The sequence below is a fragment of the Schistocerca serialis genome, chromosome 4 (assembly GCF_023864345.2).
Source record: "Schistocerca serialis cubense isolate TAMUIC-IGC-003099 chromosome 4, iqSchSeri2.2, whole genome shotgun sequence".
Classification (NCBI taxonomy): domain Eukaryota; kingdom Metazoa; phylum Arthropoda; class Insecta; order Orthoptera; family Acrididae; genus Schistocerca; species Schistocerca serialis.
This window is the reverse complement of record NC_064641.1, coordinates 169,843,621-169,863,191: the sequence shown is the minus strand read 5'-3', so window position 1 is coordinate 169,863,191 and position 19,571 is coordinate 169,843,621.

The following is a 19,571-nucleotide window of genomic DNA, read 5'->3' as shown; positions in this document are numbered from 1 at the left end:
CTACAGCTCCCTCCAGTATCATGGAATTCATTCCCTCATGTCTTAACAGATGTCCTATCATCCTGTCCATTCTCCTTGTCAGTGTTTTCCACATATTCCTTTCCTCTCAGATTCTTCGCAGAACCTCCCCATTCCTCACCTTATCAGTCGACCTAATTCTCAATATTCGTCTGTAGCACCACATCTTAAATGCTTAGATTCTTTTCTGTTCCGGTTTTCCATCAGTCCATGTTTCACTACCATAGAATACTGTACTCCAGACGTACATTATCAGAAATTTCTTCCTCAAATTACGGTCGGTGTATGATACTAGTAAACTTCTATTGTCCACGAATGCCCTTTTAGCCATTGCTAGTCTGCTTTTGATGTCCTCCTTTCTCCGTCCGTCATTGGTTATTTTACTGCCTGCATAGAAGTCCTTCACTTCATCTACTTTGCGACCATCAACCCTAATGTTAAGTTTCTCGCTGTTCTCATTTCTGTTACTTCTCATTACTTTCGTCTTTCTTCGATTTACTCTCAGTCCACACACTGTACTCATTAGATTGTTCATATCATTCAGCAGATCATGTAATTCTTCTTTATTCTCACTCAGGATAGCAATACTATCAGCGAATCGCATCACTGATATCTTTTCACCTTGAATTTTAATTTCCATCTTGAACCTCTCCTTTATTCCCATCATTGTTTCTTAGATGTACAGACTGAACAGCAGGGGCGAAAGACTACATCTGATACCCTTTTTAATCCGAGCACGTTGTTCTTGGTCGTTCACTCTTAATATTCCCCCTTGGCTCTTGTACATATTGTGTGTTAGCTGTCTCTCCCTATAGCTTACCCCTAATTTTTCTCAGAATGCTGAACATCTTGCATCATTTTACATTATCGAATGCATTTTCCAGATGGCCAAATCCTATGAACGTGTCATGACTTTTCTTTAGTCTTGCTTCCACTGTTAACCGCAACGTCAGAATTGACTCTGTGGTGCCTTTACCTTTCCTAAAGCCAAACTGATCATCATCTAGCACATCCACAATTTTCTTTTTCATCCTTCTGTATGTTATTCTTGTAAGAAACTTTAATGCATGAGCTGTTAAGCTGATTGTGCGAGGATTCTCGAGCTTGTTAGCTCACGCAGTCTTCGGAATTGTGTGGATGATATCTTTCCGGAGGTCAGGTGGTATGTCGCCAGACTCATACGTTCTACACACCGATGTGAGTAGTCGTTGTGTTACCACTTTCCCAATGATTTTAGAAATTCTGATGGAATGTTATCTATAACTTCTGCCTTATTTGATCTTAATTCCTCCAAAGCTCCTTTAAATTCTGATGTAATACTGGAAGACCTATCTCTTCTAAAGCGACTTCTGTTTCTTCTTCTATCATACCAGGCACATCTTCCCCCTCATAGAGGCTTTCATTGTATTCTTTCTACCTATTCGCTCTCTCTTCTGCATTTAATACTGAAATTTCCGTTGCTTTTAATGTCACAAAGGTTACTTTGATTTTTCTCTTTGATGTGTCAGTCCTTCCGACAGTAGTTTCTTTTTCGATTTCTTCACATTTTTCATGCAGCTATTTCGTCTTAGCTGCCTGGCACTTCCTATTTATTTCACTCCTCAGCGACCTGTATTTCTGTATTCCTGAGTTTCCCGGAACAATATTTTTGTGCTTCCTCTTTCATCGATCAAATGAAGTATTTCTTCTGTTACCCATGGTTTCTTCGTAGTTACCTTCTCTGTACCCGTGCTTTTCTTTCAAATTTCTGTGATGCCCCTTTTTAGAGATGTCAATTCCTCTTCAATTGTACAGCCTAGTGAGCTATTCCTTATCGCTGTATCTATAGTCTTAGAGAACCTCAAGCGCATCTCGTCAGTTCTTAGTACTTCCGTATTCCATTTCCTTGCGTATCGATTCATCCTGACTGATGCCTTTAACTTCAGCCTACTTTTCATCACTACTATGTTGTTATCTGAGTCTGTATTTGCTCCTGGGTACGCCTTACAATTCAGTATCTGATTTCGCAATCTCTGTCTCATCATGATGTAATCTAACTGAAATCTTCCTGTATCATCCGGCCTTTTCCAAGTATACCTCCTCCTCTTGTGATTCTTGAAATGAGTATTCGCTATTACTAGCTGAAATTTCTCCTCTCTTATTCCTTGTCCCAAGGCCCTATTCTCCTCTAACCTTCCCTTCTACTCCTTCTCCTATGACTGTATTCCAGTTCCCTATGACTATCCGATTTTCATCTCCCTTCATATCCTGTTTACCCTTTCAATATCCTAATATACTTTCCATTCCTCTTCGTCTCCAGCTTGCGACGTCGGCATGTATACCTGAACACTCGTTGTCGGTGTTGGTTTGCTGTCGATTCTGATAAGAACAATCCTGTCACTGAAATGTTCAGCCACACACTCTCTGCCCTACCATCCTATTCATAACGAATTCTACCCCCGTTATACCATTTTCTGTGGCTGTTCATATTACCCTCTACTCATTTGACCAGAAATCCTTGTCTTTCCATTTCACTTCACTGACCCCTACTGTAGCTGGATTGAGTTTTTGCTTTACTCTTTTCAGATTTTCTAGTTTCTCTATCACGTTCACGATTCTGACAGTCCACGCTCCGACTCGTAGAATGTTATTATTTCATTGGTTATTCAATCTTTTTATCATGGTCACCTGCCCCTTGGCAGTCTCCTCCCAGATATCCGAATGGGGACTATTCATGAATCTTCCGCCAATGGAGAGATCATCATGACACTTTTCCAGTTACAGGCCACATGTCCAGTGTATACACGTTACGCGTCTTTAATGCAATGGTTTACATTACCTTCTGCGTCCTCATGCCGTTGATCATAGCTAATACGTCCGCCTTTTGGAGACAGTTCCCTACCTTTAGGACAAGAGAGTGCCCTGAACCTCTGTCCACTCTTCCGCCATCTTTGACAAGGCCGTCGACAGAATGAGGGTGACTTAATATGCCGGAAGTCTTTGGCGGCCAACGCTGATTATTAACCAAAATTTAAGCAGTTGCGGGATACTTATCCAACAATTATCGATATATATCGGGAATGACTTTTCATCGACGTATCGATACCGAAGTGGCAATATCGAGTGCCGACATATTTTTTGTATTATATATTTCCGCAATTTTCGGTAAACATTTGAAATTGTTCTTTTGAAGCTGTAGTAGACCATAAGTTTACTTTCACTGTGTCAAGGAGTGTTACTATGTTTTGAGCTTTCATCGGGTCCAGTATTTCTTTTTGACTGTGTGAAGCGAGTATAGGTGGCACAAAGAAGAAGTCCGATTGCATTGGGTGGTCGTGGTGTGAATGTAATAACAAGATACTTGACGTGAAAAAAATAGCACACCATTTGCGTTAAAAACCAATTTTTAACGCAAGTAGTGTGCTATTCCTTCACACCAGCATTCTTCAAAAACAGTTGCTGAAACTAATGAACAAAAATCGAAATGACAAGATTCGTTTTCGCTGTGGGTGGAGATGTGAGGGGAAATACTGACGTAATCGTCGCTCGGCGCTACGAACAGAAACTTCACCACACAATTTTGACACTACGACTGCTACTTTGCTGGTGTCTGCAGAAATGACGAAAAAAAAAAAAAAACCGGGAAGTCGACATTAATTGTTCCAGACATGTCCGATATGTGACGAGACCGAACGACGGACCCACAGAACACCTTTTAACGTGCCACTTACTTGCAGTTACCATTGTTAGCAAAGTGGGTATCGCCAAGCATGAACGTGCATCGTTTTCTTTTCAATTCTTGCTCTAAGGGTGGTAAGCAGGCTGCTAGCTTGTTGATGTACAGAATATCTACTAATAAATCAAAACTTAAAAATTGCAGTATATTTACAATGAGCAGCCGATAATTTGTTTGGCCAATGGTCGATATTTTTCCCTTCGATATATAGATAATTTATTTCTTTATATAATCTCTGATTCCTGATATTTTAATAAATCTACAGTCCTTTTGCAACACAGCATGCGCAGAGGACTTGCACTTGTAGGTTACACCATCCTTCGGACGTTTCGAGAATAGCCAAATCACTGGCATGGGGCTCACGGGAGCATCACACCGATAGATCACACAGTCTATTTACTGTAGCACAATGAATGCAAAACGAGTGTTTACGAGGTGGACTCAGGACAGCAGCGAGGCAAGAGAATCAGGCAGAGGTCCTCCCAGAAGAACTATGGGACCAGAAGTTGGTGTGATGGTTTGACTGGCTCTGACGAATAGATCGACTGCAGCTTCTGAGTTCTCGGCAAGGTGGGCAGGCATAAGAGTGTCATGAACCAATTGGGACAGAGTACTAAGAACTATGCTGAGATCTCGAGACGCCATCCATCGTTCACCACTAACACCAATCCATTGACAACAGTGATTTTCATGGTGTCTACTGTGACAGTGTGGGCCATTGTGTGATGTCCCACGATGAATATCGTGTCTGTGTGCGACGGCCAGACAGACATCAGCATGTCTGTAGAAGAAGTAATGAAGGGGCATAGGAAGCAGCGATCCTCGAGACACATACCTCTCCAAGCGTTGGAGGAGGCTGTTGCAAATAACAACAGAAATGATTTGTTAATTTGCTAATTGTGAAGGAGAGACTGGATATTCACCAGTAAATGCTAGGTTGGTGAACCATTGTCATACTCTGCATGACATGTGTATTCAATGGTTACAAAACAGGCGGTTGAGATTAGGATGAACAGCAACAATTTCGACAGAGACCGGGATTACACACACTGAGAAGGGCGTGGAGGGGGCTTTGAATGTCGAAAGGAAGCAATAACGGACGCTTAACGCGTGGAGAGAGGCGGGAGTGGCGGTTTCAAACATGGCGCTGGCCCCTTGGGCCACATTATGTCACTCGGTCTCGCGGCGGGCAGGAGCTGCCGTGAGCTGCCCAACTCACCTTCCTCGCACACGTCGTTTCAGCCCTCTCTGATTGGTGCCAGCGGTCGTAATGGTAGATGTGTAAGCGGGAAATAGTACCTGTCCCAGTTCCCCTTCCTCCACAGGCCGTCCTTCTCCGTCAATCCCGCCGGCTCTCCCTTTCCTGCCTCTGCACTTGTGACCAGGAATCACTCCTCCGCCACCAGCAATTACAAAGACACATTCGAAAGCCGACAGCAAGGAATTGCTGTAATGGGGCCATACATGCACACGACTCAACAATGCTCCTTTCCTGACAACCTCAATAAAGCTAACCATTTTGCTTCCCATCTCTCTGATGTCTTCTCTACACCTAATAACCCTCCCTTTGATTACTCCCTATTCCCCATATCCTTGACTGCACTGATACCAATGTCCAACTGCATGCTTCCAGCTTCCAGTACTCGGACCATTTACCGCCCTCAGAATTGAACACTCTTATCACAGAACTCGATGTTTAACTCATCCTCCAACCGTAACTCTGCCCATGGTCACGACTGCATTGCTTACTGCCACCTCAAGAAATGCCATATCTCCTTCCTCGCCGCCCTTTCCACCCTATACAACACCAGCTTCTCCACTGGCTTCTACCCTAACATGCAGACTTCAAGAATCCTGTTGTTCCTTACACCTAACAAACCTCCTTCCAGTACCTCCTCCTATTGCCCCTCCTGCCTCACCACCATGTTCAGTAATGTCTCAGAGTCCATCTCCTACCCCCGTTTCCATCACCATCTAAGTCAACACCAGTTGCTCCCTCTTATCCAGTGTTGCTTCCGGCCCCCCTTCCCCACTGATGACCAACTCCTTAACCTTACCCATCTCCTCTCCTTCCAGTTTCACTCCAGTTTTGGTTCCCCTGACCACCAGAATGCCTGTGACTGTGTATGGCAATCCAGGCTCCTTTTCAAGCTCCAGACCTATGCCCCTCCTATCAACTTTATTCATCTCACTGCCTCCATCCTCTCCTGCCATCCTTCCTATGTCACCAACTCCTGTACCTTCTACCCTACCACAGGTGTGCCCATAGGCTCCATCCTTTCTCCTATATCTCCTATACACCGCTCATATGCTCAAACCACCCCCAGCTGTCCATCTCCTTCAATATGCCGATGACCTCACCTTCCTTGCTCTCTACCCTTCAACTGTCCCTGCACTCCCTCCAAATCTGCCTAAACCAGTTTACCACTTGGTGCAACCAGTGGCTCATTCGAATCAAGCCTCCCAAAACCAAGGTAATCATAGGAAGCAGCACCCCCTCCTTCCAGCTCCATGATTTCTACCTCACCATCTAAGACCACCCTAGCCAACTTAACCCCCTTGAAATACCTTGGCCTCACCCTTGATCGTCATCTCACCTGGACTCCCCATTCCCTCACCATCCAATGCAAAACCCACAATAGACTCTGCCTTCTGAAATTCCTGTCTCGCTGGACATGGGGATTGCACCCTTCCGCCATCCTTCATACTACAAATCTGTCCTACCCTGCGTTACGCTATTGTTGCATGGATCTCCGCCCATCCTACATTCTATAAAGTCCTCCTGATCGTTGACTGTCAAGTGATCCTCATTTTCCTTATCTGTCTCCCATCCCCAGCAAGGATCCTCTATGACCTCATCCCTTACCCACATCCCCTTCCTTTCCTTGAGCGCATCTGTATCTTCTACACCTGCCACTGCCTTTACCCCCTTGGCCCCCTGGTGTCCCTTTCCTTTCCTCTCCTCTCCCCACCTGCTGCCGCACCTTTGCCAATGTGCTCCCCCCCTCTCTCTCTCTCCATTTCCACACCATCAACATCCTCTCTCAAAGGAACTTTCGATGTCCTGCATCCCAGATGATGTGTTTCACCCCAATATTTATCCTTCCTTTCAACTCTGACCTTCTTCTTCCCCTCTGCTCTACCTAAGCCTTCCTCTCCTTCCCCTTCCCCTCTGGTGTCTCCTAGCTGCTTCCCCCTGTCCTCCTCCTTTCTGAGTCCTTGTGCTCCCTTCCCATCTCCTGCCCCTTGGTGTGTTACTGACTCCGCCCCTTAACCCCTTTCTGTCCCCACTTCTCCGTCAACCCCACCATCTCTCTTTCCTCTCTCCCTCCTCTGTGACCTCCCCTCCCTTGGCAGGTGCTTCAAATTTTAGTGTAGTTATTTCGTCATGTTTTGGTGCTGGCCTGTATGTAACATCTGTGCAGTGTGTGTTCAGTGTCGTCGTTCCATACTGTGAACGTTGGTTTTATTTGTGCTATTTGCGCCGCCAGGGTCTCTGTAGTACGTCTTCATCAAGTGCCATTTCAACTGTATGAGGTTTTTACCTAAACATGCATCGCCCAACTATCCCTTTTTTGTATATTTTAACTCCAATTGCTCCCCATTCTCACGCGTACATTTCATCTTTCATCCCCATATTTATATATGTAATGTTCCCCTGTGATATTCTATGTAATCTATCATCTGAAGAGCTGCAAATTGAGCCGCTGGCAGCCTATGGCTGAAATAACAATAAAGAAAAAACCAGCCCAGGCAACCATTAGTTTTACTCCTGGCGACGATGGCAGATTAGCCCTTGAAAGCTCGAGAATTTTATTCAAACCGTCGTGGCTTGAAAACCGAGAAGTTCAGTGTTGCTGCTGCAAAAGACTCTGATGACACATTCAGCTTCATATTCCAGCAGGATATTGCAGACCCCACACTGTGGATCATATCACAAACGCCGCGAGAAAGATACTGTTCCTCAACTAACGTAACAAGTCGTCTGAGTTGTCACCTATAGAGCACGTCAGGAATACAATGGAAAGGCATACGTTCATACCAGCCTGAATCCAGCGGTCTTCGTGAACTGACACAGCAGGAGGGGTGAGAAATTTCTGAAGATGACATTCGGAAACTGTTTCTTTCCATGCTACAACGACTATGAAAGTATATGCCAGCCAATGGAGGACACATCACTTAGTAGTGTAGATGATGGTCTTCAGTTCCAAATAGAATGAAAAGTTAATACTTATGTGATGAACAGTAGGAAGACTATGGGAATCCTGGAGCACTTTATTTGCATTGTATGTTCTGGTCCACTTCGTTTGCATCACGTGACCGTCATAGAACTCTCCATGATGACATCATGGGCCATGCCCCTTATATAAAAAGTCATGAATTCCTACACCCTTTCCCCCTCGCCTCCATCTCCCCTCCTCTACTCACCATTCCCCCTCCATCCAATCACAGAGTCGTAATAAAACTGGCAGTCCAAATCCAAGATCGAACTAGTCCAGTTGGGCTAGTACGAAAATTAAAAAAAATAAAAAAGGAACAAGCCATACCTCCATTCCCCCTGTCCCTTCATTCTTCCAGCTGTACCATCTCCCTCGCCTCGCCTCTCCCCTCCTCTCCTTAATCTGGAGTCTAGTAATTTAGCCACCATTGAAATGAAAGAACCAATTACAATGCAGCCCCATTTGGACTGTGCCAACGGAATCTGAGCAACGCTGAATTATCTCTCTCTCTCCCCCTCTCTCTCCCACCTCCAGTCAGAGCATGGTATATCCTACAGGGTCCCATCACTGCAGAGCAACTCCAAACAATGGGATTAATCGAGTGGAGAGATGCTCCAAGGCCAGTATCATCGGATTTGCTTGGAAACTCTCCGATCCAGCCCTTTCGAGCCACAGTACTAGCACTTCGCTCGGTTGCAGCCACCTGTTGCTGTCTGGGTACACACATATCCAGCAGAAACGGGGTGGATTTCGTCTGCTCTCATCATTCCCGAGGCGGGCATATGGACGTAACGGAGAATCCAGAAAGGTGGCCAGGAGTGGCTCCCCTGTGTGACTTCCATCCACCGCTGTATCTACTGATGTTGACGTCACTGCTTGATCTGCAGCGTCAGCAGTAGGGTAAATTCTAACATCCAATACCCGCAGTACATCCATACGGCTTGTGTGCACGAATATTTCAGGGGTAGTTATGCAGTATCATCTAGCCAGATGGAACCTGTTCAGTCCCCATCTTCCCTACAGGTCGTCTCAATTACAGAGATCGCAGACGGCTTTCATACTCCATCCACCTCTATGAGGTACCATCACTGGGTTCCATCCTCACCACCCTTACCACCACAAATCTTGACACCGCCATCCATAAAGTGCTGATTTACGGTGGGAAAGTCATGTGTCTTCTCTGATCCAGAGATTTAGTCGGATATAGATGCGGCATATGGTCCTTAGATGGCACTACCAGAACATGTTGCACACGTTTCTCACCTGTACCTCCACATCTACATCTTCTTGTACGTGTACGTTCATATCGTGCATATCTACGAGAAGTGCATGGAAGAAGGTACTTCTGACAGTACCAAATTCCTGTTCCATTCATGTACGGAGAACTGGAAGAATGGTGGTCTAAACGTCGATATGTGCACTCTAATTAGCACAATCTTGTCTTCTCGATCCCTATGGAGTGAAGTGTAGTGTCAAGTATATTCATAGATTAATCACTTAAAGTTGATTCTCTAAACTTTGTAAGTAGGTTTCTGCGGTGCCTGCCTTCAGGTGTCTACCATTTAAGGAAGCAAGGATGATTGCTGTTCAACGTCCAGTCGAAATTGAGGTCATTAGACACCGAGTATACGCCCGGAATGTTTCAAGGGTGGGGAAGGAAGACGGCCGTGCCTTTTCAAGGGAAATATTCCTGACATTTGTATGTATCTATCACGGAAAACCTAAATCTGGATGTTAATTAAAATCTTGTCCGCTAAAATAAGTTATTTTGATTTTAAAAGATAACCGGTTTTCATCTTCAGAATACCTCTGTGAAACATTTTAGAGGAGACCTAAAAATATGTACAATAATAAGAAAATCCATAATATTATAAAAATATACGCGCGCTCGCCTGTATGTGTGTGTCTGTATGTTCCACATCTCCTAAATCAATGGAGCGATTCCAACCAAATTTGGTACCTGTAACCCTTACTGTCAGCAACAAGTGCTGTGGGGGTAAAAACCATCTACCTATTACAGTTCAGGAGATACAATGTCATAAACAATGAGAGGCGTCAGCAACTGCATCATCGTGCATGATGTTTAAATGTATTACTTCGGTGCTACTGATAGTATATGCAATAAATACCGCAGGCGGTATCCACATATGCCGCTAAATGCACCTACAAAAGTATATCGCAGTGCCACACATATTTCCAGAGACATGACGCCATTAACACTGAGACACGCCGAAACTGCCGCATCATGCATGACTTTTAAATTTATTACTTCTTTGTTACTAACTCTATTCGAAACATATTTCGTAGATTGTATCCACATATGCCGCTGAATGTACCTACAGAAATTATCATTGTAATACACGTATTCTACAAATATGACATCACGAACACTGCGCTATGTGAAAATACGCTGTTTCATGCATGAAGTTTTAATACATTTCTCCTGCTGTCGCTATAACGTAAGGAAATCCCTGACACCTGGCAGCGCTTTTCAGAGCTTACAACTGCGAAGTGCAGACGGCTACAGGTGAAAACGATAGCAGTCTGTAGAGTGGGTATAGATATTTACAAAATCGTGTCGTAGATAGGCGAAGTAGCTGCGCCCAGCTTATGGAAACTGTCCGGGAACATGTTTCTTAATTTTGATACTGTTCTTACAGACTTGTACACTAAGTAGATTTGCTTATACGGCTGTTTCGTAATTTCAAAGGTGTTTTCACAAATGAATGCAAATAAGATTTTTTTTTGATACTTCACTACAAATGCAGTACATTGTTTGTGTGTATAACCGAAAACTGGCCGAATTAATACCTAAAGAATGCTGGATTGGTCAGCTAGTATAACTGTAACAGAAATAGATGAAATATCCACGGTAACTGTTAGAGATGGTGCCGCGAAGTGAGAACCGCTCCGGGAATGGGTGAAGGTGAACTTCTACACGATGTGCAGTTGCCATCCACCAGCTCCAGCATTAGTGATAGCCAATGGTGGTGAAATGTGGATGAAATCAGTACAGTTACAGATGTAGAGTAAAACGTTTAGGTCATGACTACATCACTACACGAAAAGACGTACCTCTTAAGGTAATATAACGAGCTACCATGTGAAAGAAAATAAAACAGAAACATACCACTGACATTGGACTTAGACACAAGAGACTCCGCCTGCGGGCCTGGGGTTTAGAATAGACCCGAAGTGTTCCTACCTGTCGTAAGAGGCGACTAAAAGAGTCTCTCACCTTTCGGCCTTTATGTGGCGGTCCCCTGTAGGGTTTGACATTTTTCAAAATTTTCCTGAAGAGCGAGCCAATTGAGGAAGGGCGGCCTACATGGTGCATCGTGTCCATCGTGCATTGAAATCTTTAGCCCACTTTCTCGTCATCGCATTTCAGTCCCGCTCATTCTCCATCTCTTGGGCGAGGACACCTTCCTGGGTGCATTTTCCACAATGCACTACGCAGTGCCGCTTTCTGCACCGACGATGACCATGGACTTCTTAGCACCTCATATTCAGCACGGTAGACAGTCCATTGTGGTGGGGCCGTCATGTAGCCTGTTGGTTGTAACACCCTGACTACACAGGCACCACTCTGCTGATGCCGGCGCCGTTAGCTCCCAATGTATGCCAAGGAGCAAATGCAGTACATTTGGTCAGAGTGGGTGGCATCAGGGCAGATGACGCATGATGATGATAAAACACCAGCAGTCTCTAAGCTGAGCCGTGAGTGGCTCATGTTTCCGCCATCATGTACTTTACACCCTGTTTTTAGCGTACTTCCACCTCACTAGGATAATTTAAATTACTACTGTCACTGAGTTGCTGCTTTGACTGACCCTGACCGGCGCTAGCAGCGCATATCGATATGTCCCCTCTCGTAGTATCATTGCTCGACTGCTATTGCCTCCCCGTCGTTGTCTGTCATAAGCCAGTTCGAGTCGCGAGTTCGGGCTGCCAGTCACTTGGAATGCGTCTGGAGCGCAGTCCGGACCTGCCAGTCGGGGAGTCGCAATGCGGCACTAGTGCAGTCGGGTGGAGCAGCCCGACCATTGCCGCCACACATTACGAGGTGCATTCAAGTTCTAAAGCCTCCGATTTTTTTTCTAATTAACTACTCACCCGAAATCGATGAAACTGGCGTTACTTCTCGACGTAATCGCCCTGCAGACATACACATTTTTCACAACGCTGACGCCACGATTCCATGGCAGCGGCCAAGGCTTCTTTAGGAGTCTGTTTTGACCACTGGAAAATCGCTGAGGCAATAGCAGCACGGCTGGTGAATGTGCGGCCACGGAGAGTGTCTTTCATTGTTGGAAAAAGCCAAAAGTCACTAGGAGCCAGGTCAGGTGAGTAGGGAGGATGAGGAATCACTTCAAAGTTGTTATCACGAAAAAACTGTTGCGTAACGTTAGCTCGATGTGCGGGTGCGTTGTCTTGGTGAAACAGCACACTCACAGCCCTTCCCGGACTTTTTGTTGCAGTGCAGGAAGGAATTTGTCCTTCAAAACATTTTCGTAGGATTCACCTGTTACCGTAGTGCCCTTTGGAACGCAATGGGTGAGGATTACGCCCTCGCTGTCCCAGAACATGGACACCGTAATTTTTTCAGCACTGGCGGTTACCCGAAATTTTTTTGGTGGCGGTGAATCTGTGTGCTTCCATTGAGCTGACTGGCGGTTTGTTTCTGGATTGAAAAATGGCATCCACGTCTCATCCATTGTCACAACCGACGAAAAGAAAGTCCGATTCATGCTGTCGTTGTGTGTCAACATTGCTTGGCAACATGCCACACAGGCAGCCATGTGGTCGTCCATCAGCATTCGTGGCACCCACCTGGATGACACTTTTCACATTTTCAGGTCGTCATGCAGGATTGTGTGCACAGAACCCACAGAAATGCAAACTCTGGAGGCGATCTGTTCAACAGTCATTCGGCGATCCCCCAAAACAATTCTCTCCACTTTCTCGATCATGTCGTCAGACCGGCTTGTGCGAGCCCGAAGTTGTTTTGGTTTGTTGTCACATGATGTTCTGCCTTCATTAAACTGTCGCACCCACGAACACACTTTCGACACATCCATATCTCTATCACCACATGTCTCCTTCAACTGTCAATGAATTTCAATTGGTTCCACACCATGCAAATTCAGAAAACGAATGATTGCACGCTGTTCAAGTAAGGAAAACGTCGCCATTTTAAGTATTTAAAACAGTTCTCATTCTCGCCGCTGGCGGTAAAATTCCATCTGCCATACGGTGCTGCCATCTCTGGGACGTATTGACAATGAATGCGGCCTCATTTTAAAACAATGCGCATGTTTCTATCTCTTTCCAGTCTGGAGCAAAAAAATCGGAGGCCTTAGAACTTGAATGCACCTCGTACTTGTGCCGGTTCACGGTCTAGGTGGATCGTCGCTCGGTCGTTCTGCCAGACGACGCGTTTTGGCTCGCCGATCCGATCGTTAACGAGTCGGCTGTGTGTGTGTGTGTGTGCGCGCTCGCGGGCGCATCGACTCCCGATTTGTCTTCATGCATGCTTAGTTACTGTTGCATATCGTTCAGGTTTTCGTGAAAGTGTTTGTCAGGTTGTGTGTGTGTGTGTGTGTGTGTGTGTGTGTGTGTGTGTGTGTGAAGTTGACTTTATTTCCACTGACGACTGTTTTAGATGTTGTCGGCTTTCTGAGGCGTGTCGGTCGGTTGCTGCGGACCAGGGAAGTTATCTCCGCGCGGTGCAGTCGGCTGGGTCCTCTAGCGGTCCCTGCGCAGTGCTGGAGCATGTGTGGAGCTGTCCGATTGCTACGAGCTTCGTGGTTCACCGACCCAGGACGTCAAAGTTGAGTAGTGGTTTCAAATATCCAAGCCACGTCCAGTCATGTTGTGGTTCGTTTCAGTGGTTCGCTGTTGGGGAGGTTTTCCTGTGAGCAACACAGAGTGTTTCTATTGCTGAAATTTAGCCGCCATGCAGTGCAATTAACTATATTGGTTGACTACAATTAAATTGCACCAGCTGAATTTTCTGCCTTGTTGCCGTTCGTGTTCCGGTTACCTGCCCTGGCCACTAACGTAATCTCAGTCAGCGTCCTTTCCTCACCTGCTGTTGCTGTCCAACATGTTTAGTTTTGACAGCTTAATACATATTTCACCTTTTGTGTTTGAGTTCTCATGTACTGGTTGGTGGCAAGCAATTCGTTGTGTCGGTCGGTCCGTGGCTGTCCCCTGCTTGGGTCCTGACGGATCAAGTGTAGTTGGGCCCATCACCTGTCTCACCTAAGTGAACGAGGGCAGACCGACCTCCCTGGAGGCTTCTGAGTGCCATTTTCTTTATTGTCCTTCTCACTGGTGTTTAACTGTCTGTTTATAATCTATCATAGCTAATGATTTAAAAGATTCTTGCTTTTACTGAATTTTATGTATTTTTTTTTAATTTTGGAAAATCAATTGTGAGCCTTCAGGCACTTAAATCCTTATTCTAAAAAAAAAAAAAAAAAAAAAAAAAAAAAACGTTGTGGCCTTCTGCTTTTGAAAGGTTGTGGTAATTTATTTTTAAATCTTTGAAAATTTTAGTGTGGGTCCTCAGCCGTTTGTATTGCATCTTGTTTATGTTTGTCTATTCACCCTTGCCTTGAGGCTCTCAGCCTCACACACACACACACACACACACGTATATATATATATATATATATATATATATATATATATATATGTTAATTATAATTTTAACTGCCTGTTTTTACCACTTTAGATGTATCTTGTTGCTGTAAGATTTCTCGTTTGGAGGCCTTCAGCCGTGAAATAATTGCCTTTTGGAACTCGTAGTTCTTAAGGTCCGGCTATGTGCCGGTTTGGTTTAAAGGTGTTATTAAATTACAATATTTTGTGAACGTGACCGACACCTTATTTGGCACTTCCCACAATCCTGATCACCTGTTCTGCCCAGCGGGTTTAGGGGGCGTTCATAAGCGTTCCAAGAGTCAGTACAATGCAAGAAAGTACGATCATAAATCGTTCACCTCCCTGGCCACACCATGGGAGGAACACAAGGTTAACGATGGCAGTGAACCTTATTCGCCCCGGTACCTCATACGTATGAGAACTGATTGGGACTCCTTTGTCTCAATGAAGCGCAGTGATCTTTAGAGCATTTAGAGAAAAAGTTTGGCGAGATGGAGAGCTTGTCCAAAATGCAGTAAGGGATAGTCTTAATAAAAACGGCATCTTATGCCCGGTCATAGGCATTACTCGCTCATGTCAAACTGTGGGATGTTTCCATTACCATCACGCTCCATAAGGGCTTAAATATGGTCCTGGGTATTATATTCCACAGGGACCTTCTTTTGCAGTCTGGTAACAAGCTGCGCGCCAACTTAGAGCGACAAGGAGTTCATTTCGTCTGGCGAGTCCATCAGGGTCCGAGGAATAATCAGGTTACCACTGGTGCTTTCATCTTGGCCTTTGAGGGTAACATTAGCCAAGAAGGTCAAGGTGATAGTCAACTGCTGTGATGTCGAGCCATATATCCCTCCCTCAATGCAGTACCTTAGATGCTGGAAGTTCGGCCATATGTCTTCACGCTGTACTTCCAGCACCACATATCAAGATTGTGAATGTCCATCCCATCCCAATACTCCATGTGCCCCTCCTCCCATTTGTGTCAACTATGGAGAACATCATTCCCCTTGCTCACTGGACTTCAGAATTTTACAGTGAGAAAGGAAAATCATGGAATACAAGGCCCTGGACAGACTGACCTACACTGAGGGCAAGAGGAACTTTGAGCATCTACATCCTGTGGCTATGACCTCCTCTTATGCCACCGCTACGAGAACAGTTGTAGCCCCATTAGTTCAGCAAGATACAGTCAGCTCTCAGAGCGGGAAGACTGCACTTACCCCCTTGATGGGGGGGGGGGGGGGGGCACTTTCCTCCCTGTTGCTCTTGCACCAACTACCTCAGGAGTACTATCCCCCCCCCCCCCCCCCAACCATCAGGGACACCAGTCCCCATTTCTCAGCTGGCTCCTCTCGCTAGGAAGGGGTCCCTTGGGTCACTCCTTTCCCAGTTTTCTGCTAGTGGGGGAGATGACGACCGCCAGTGGCTGTAGTGCCTAAAAGCAACTGTTTGTAGGGCTTCACGATCATCCTCAGTCCTGGAGACTGAAGAAGTGGAGCCCTCCCAGCCAGCGAAACCCAAGCATCAGTGAGAGAAATCCAGAAAGAAGACCTCCAAGACCAAGGGAATTGCAGTGCACCCACACCACTACTGCCTACAAGCTCTGCGTCTGAGGATGAGGTGAAGATTCTGGCATCTGCTGAGGACCTAGATCTCGCCAGACCCTCAGACACAATGGATATAGCCTTTTCAGGAAATAAGTCGGTAGTTGTATGTGACCCTGAGGGGTAGACTACCTCATTGAGTGTTTCATGCCTTCCCAGTCTCACGATCACGTCACCCACCAGTGGAATTGCGGCGGTTTTTTTTCACCACCTGGCTGAGTTACTGCAACTGTTAAGGTTTACACCTTCTTTCTGCATTGCTTTCCAGGAAACCTGGTTCTCTGTATTGTGGACCTCTGCTCTTCGCAGCTACAGGGGACATTACAAGGACTGTAGTGAATATAATAGTGCCAGGTGGTGTTTGCGTCTATGTCCTGAACTCGGTATATAGTGATCCTGTGCCCCTTCAAACTCCTCTTGAAACTGTGGCTGTCAGGATACGGACGATCCAGGAAATAACTGTCTGCAACATGTATCTCCCTCCAGATCTTACGGTACCCCTGAATGTATTAGCTACACTGATTGATAAACTCCCTAAATCTTTACTACTTTTGGGTATTTTAACGCCCATAAACCCTTGTGGGGTAGCACCATGCTTACTGGACATGGCAGGGATGTCGAAAAATTACTGTCTCAAATCGACCACGACTCCTTTCATCCATCTACTGTAGAGCACATGGCGACCTGTGTGGTAGTGACCATGTCCCCATCTTCCTGTCACTCCTCTGGCGTCATGCCCATTGACGCCTACTGTAACAAGTCCGATTTAGGTATCCCGCTCGATCGGGATCTGAATAGCAGCCCAAATAAATATTAATTAATGTGACCGTGTACCTAATGGGGCTGGCAATCGTATTTGACTGCTACGGAGTTGTTACATTCCATTTTGTCCTTCTCAAATGCTGTAATAATGAAATGTCTGGTGACAAGACGAACGCCAACACAGCTTCATTAATCAAGAACCTATATTCGTCTCTAAAACACAAGAAAAAGGAGACAGCCACTGCCTTCGTCATACATATTTAATTACGGCTAATCTCAGCACAGGCTTCCTCGCTATTCATTATCGTCACACGCAAATTCAATCACTGTAATCCAACACTGCAATCCAACACTGCAATCCAAATGATGCCGGCGCGGTAGACGCGTAACCAAAAATATCGGCACAGAAATATCACTGATCACTCTCGTAATTGTACTTCTTCACTTTCCCGTATTATTCTAACACAAAGGGGTTAAACCGCGGTGATGGCCACTCCCTTTGTCGGTAAGCCTGGCATTACATCAACAGGCCTCCACATGGCTCGGCCCGCAACCTGGGAACTGACTCAACTCTACACTCGCTCTCGCCACACTATCGATTGTTTGCCCTATCGACCTGTGCCGAGTGCAAACTTATAGTAAGGGCCTACGGACCCCTTACACTACCCAGATGGGCTTTAAACAAGGCAAACTGGGTAGCCTTCACCTCTGCTGTCACTTTGAATCTCCCCCACGTGGTGCCATCGATGTTGTGATTGAGCAGGTGACTTCAGCGATAATTTTTGCGGCGGAAAACGCGATCCCTCGTTCTCTAGGGTTTCCGACGAAAGACAGTCCCTTAGTGGTCGCCGGAAGTATCTGAGGCAATTAAAGAGCGCCGGCGAGCTCTACAGTGACATAAGCAGCACCCTTCCCTAGAGCACCTAACAGCCTTTAAGCGGCGCCGTGACTGCCTTCGCCTGCTTATAAAACGACGGAAAAAGTAGTGTTGGGAAATGTACATGTCGACCATTGAGTGCCATACGTTACCTTCCCAAGTGTGGACGATCAGACGTCTTTTCGGGTACCAGACCCCCAACAGGTGTCCCTGTAATTAACATCAAGGGCGTGCACTCTACCGACGCAAAAGCGTTGCTGAGCACTATTCTCGAGGGTCTGCATCGGAAAACTACCCCTCCCCCTCAGCCTTTCGCACCCTCAAATGATGGAAGGAAAGGAAAATCCTCTCGTTCACTACACGCCACAGTGAATCCTATAACGCCCCATTTACAGAGTTGGAGCTCCTCAGTACCCTTGCACATTGCGCCGACACAGCTCGTGGGCTGGATTGGATCCACAGTCAGATGATTAAACATCTCACGTCTGGCTATAAGCGAAATCTCCTCGTCATCTTCAACCAGATCTGGTGCGATGGCGTCTTTCCATCGTAATGGCGAGAGAGCACCATCATTGCGATACTAAAACCCGGTAAAAATCCGCTTGATGTGGATAGCTATCAGCCCACCAGCCTCACCAACATTCTCTGTAAGCTGCTGGAAAGTATGGTGTGTGAGCAGTTGGGTTGGATCCTGGAGTCAAGTGGTCTACTGTCTCCATGTCAGGGCAGCTTCCGCCAGGGTCCCTCTTCCACTGATAATCTTGTGTCCCTCATGTCTGCCATCCAAACAGCCTTTTCCAGACACCAGTATCTGGTTGCCATTTTTTTTTACTTAAGTGCAGCATACGACACCTTGAGCAGCCTACAAGCTGTTGACCAGTACTACCCTCCTTAGGTCGCGTCCATTCAGGAGTCCATCTCTGCCCTGGAACGGTCATGTTGTTCAGTGGTGTTTGTGTCGACCCCAGGACACGTTGGAATCCCAGGCAACGAACTTGCTGACAGGCTCGCCAGACAGGCTACACGGAAACCACTCCTGGAGATAGTAATCTCTGAAACTGACCGGCATTCTGTCTTACGCCGCAAGATTTTTCGGCTTTGGGAGATCGAGTGGCACAACAGTATGCACAACAAACTGTATGTCATTAATGTGAGTGCGAATGTGTGCTATCTCCTTTGTCTTTCCTCTGTCTTGGGGACCCACCTCAGTGTCGCTGTGGCTCCCAAATGACAGTCGTCCACCCTTGCTGGAATGCCCACTTGAAGCCACTTTGAAGCGGACTTTTAACTTTCCCAGCACCCTACCTTCGGTGTTGGGCGACAGTGTCTCAACAGTAGGTTTAGTTTTACGTTTTATTCGTGAGGGTGGGTTCTATCATTTGATCTGAGTTTTAGTGCATGTCCTTTGTCCCTCTGTGTCCTCCATCCAAGGACTTTTAGGATGGAGGTTTTAATGTGCTACAGAGTGGCTGGCTTCTCCTATTTTATTCTTATGGTCAGCCAGCCATGGATATCTGCTTTCTTGTTTTTAATATCTTCTCCCTGTTTCGGGCGCCCCTCTGTGGTTTAGTTGTCCTGTTTTGTCCATTGTAGTGTTTGTTGTCCTTCTGTCTTCTGGTTCTTCCTTCTCCTGTTATTGTGCCGTACATCTTCTTTGCTTTCTTCTTTCACTTCTACTGGGAACAAGGGCTCCGATGACCTTGCGG